Below are 2,992 nucleotides of genomic sequence, written 5' to 3' on the forward strand. Positions count from 1 at the left end.
TTTTTCTAGAAATTTAGAACAAAATTTTACCATTTATTAAGTAATTTGAAAAGAAAAAAATATATTGAACAACAAAAATAAGATTGAATCAAACTTATCTAACTTCAAATTTAAGTTATGTAAATGCTCCATTAATGAGCCATGTAAATGCTCCATTAATGTAGAGAGAGAAAAAGAAAGATTGTTAAGGATAGTGGAGAGGGTATTTTTGGAATAAAGAAAATAGTGGGGAGGTGTAGAATATTTTTGAAATAAATTAAATTAATGAGGAGGTACAGGTCCCACCTCGAGAAGTGTAGAGAGCAACACCCAATTTAAAATCACTACATCAACCCAACGAAGTAAAAATTTAAAGGGTTAACTTATTTACTCCTTACACCTCCCTAATTGCTTCCTTCATCTCCCCGTTTTCCTTTCTATCCTTTATTCTATATTTTTATTTTTATTTTATCCTTTCAATAAAAATTTATTTTTAGAATTAAAATTTTATAATTTTTACCCATTTCTTCTACATAATCTATTTTTTTTTTTTTTACTTTTATGTTTTCATTCTTACTCTTTTATGATTATTCTTACTCTTTCGTGATGAAATTTTTTCTCTTTTCTAATATAAAAATGGTGAGTGAGAGATTGATAGAAAAAATTGTTACTAGGAGTTACAAAATCTAATCATCTCTCCGTTGCTTCAAACTAATGATGCGGGAAAGCTTTAACAAAAAGTACTTAAATAAATAAACAACAAGTACATAAACCTAAATTCGTGAAACATTCGTTGAGAGATGTTAACATAAGATAAATATCATTGCAACATCCACCTCACTCTGGAAGGGACCATAATTAATAAATAGCCAAAGCCTCCAACAAAGTAGGCCACTGCGTGGAAAGCGTGTTGCTGAGATCGATGATGTGGAGTTTGGGCTCTCCCTCCAAGATGGCCCCGTTGGAGGCCACGTGCCCGAACGTGGTCCAAGGGCTCACCTCTTGAAACTTGAGAATCAACCTCCTGGCGGAATCGAACGAGTGGTTCTTCTCCGCCACGGAGGAGAGCGTCTTGTAGCATCTCTCACCGGAATTTGGTGGCTCTGCAGAACAAGGCTTGCAAGAAGTAAGACGCGAGCTTTTGATCGCAGTCAACGCTCAAAGCCTATATAGCGCAACAGCGTTTCCAGACTCTGTTGAAATGCGTATAAGTTTCATGTTAAACACGTGAACAAAACCGAAGATAATAGGGATAAGTGAATGATAAAGGAAACAATTTGATTCATTCTAATCGTGGTGTGAGGCTTTTCTCAGTTCAAGAAATAAAAGGATTTGATTATTTTCACAAATCTTGTTGTATTCTGGCACTTTTTCATCACGACATTTTAAGTTTTTCCTTCATTCTTTTTTCTGGTTTAAACCTCAAACCGAAGAGAAAGTACACTGGCAAATTACAATAAATTGGACTGTCTTAACCCTATGCACTCGTACAAATTCTCATCTTTTGATCTAACGTGGATCTGCAAAATCATAAGATTAAATATATACATGAAATTCAATTATCAATCTTAGAGTTTAAGGTCTCTAAAAAAATGAAAGCTAGAAAGGAGAAATAAATGAATCATATTCGTATAATTTGTGATTCAGAAACAAAAAGGCACGCTCAACTCTGTAGATTTATATAAGAACAATATGATACACTTTATAATTAGGTTTAATACCTATTTTGGTTCCTCCTTTAGGAGGGTTTGTTCAAATTGGTCCTTCCTTTTTTAAAAAGTTCACTTAAGTCCTAAATTTCGTAAAAAGTATTCAAGTTGGTCCTTTTTTGTTACGGCGTTAAGTTTCTTAACGACATAGCTGCGAGGTGGCTAATATGTGACTACGTGTAACGTTCTGCTTTGCTACAGGTTTAAAAAATAAAATAAATTGTGACGTGGAATATTGGAAATAGGATTAAATTAGAAATTACAATTAGGGTTAGATTAGAAATTGGAATTAGGGTTAAAAATTCGAATTAGGGTTAAATTAGTTTGGGGTAAAAATTTCGAATATGATTGGGAAAATTAGAAATTGAAGAGAACATTGTTTAGGGTTCATACCATCGTGATTCGTCAAGGAGGTTGTGTCGTTCGTCATCGTTGAGGTTAGTTTTGTTACTTACTCATTTCAATATTAAGTGTTTGTGGTGTGGATGATTAAAATATGATTATATTTGTGTTATTGATGGTTCAAATATGATTATGTTTGTGTTATTGATGCTTAAAATATGATTGTGTTTGTCCTATTCATGGTTAAAATACAATTTCATTTTTGTCGTTTTCGTTGTTGAATGGGGTCCCCTGTTGGGTGTTGAAATTGGTCCCCTGTTGGGTGTTGAAAGTGGTCCCTGTTTGTTGTTAATTTGGTCCCATGGGTCTTAATTTATGAAAGTGGTCTCCCTTTTCATTTGCAGGGTAGGGTTTGGGATGGGTGACGATAGGTTTAAGGTCGTGGTCCACCACGGTGGGACCTTAGTAAAGGACGTGTGTCCCTTTCAGTATATAGGTGGGCATATATCATGTTGGGACATTGACCCCGACACATGGAGTTATTTTGGAGTTGTTGCTTTAATGAAAAAATGGGTTACATGGAAGTAGAGGAGTTAGTTTACAGCATTGATAATATTTTACATGGCCTGTGTGACGATAGTGGAGCTATGAATATGATGGAAGTAGCTAGATGTTTGGGGAAAGTGCACTTATTTTTCGTGCATAAGGTTAGTGAACCAGAGGTTGTGGAAATTGAGAATGAGAAAGAGAATGACATCCTTTACCTTTGCCAAGGGCCTGCAGAGAGTGGTGGGGGTAATGGGTTTGAGGCAGTTGAGGTGGACAAAGTTGGTGCAGTTGATGTTGATGAAGTTGGTGCAGTTGAGGTTCATGAAGTGGGTGCAGCGGAGGTTGATGAAGTGGAGGTGGAGGTGGAGGCAGTGGAGGAAGTGGAGGAAGTGGAGGTGGAGGTGGAGGCAGTG

The sequence above is a fragment of the Vigna radiata genome, unplaced genomic scaffold (assembly GCF_000741045.1).
Source record: "Vigna radiata var. radiata cultivar VC1973A unplaced genomic scaffold, Vradiata_ver6 scaffold_292, whole genome shotgun sequence".
Taxonomy (NCBI): domain Eukaryota; kingdom Viridiplantae; phylum Streptophyta; class Magnoliopsida; order Fabales; family Fabaceae; genus Vigna; species Vigna radiata.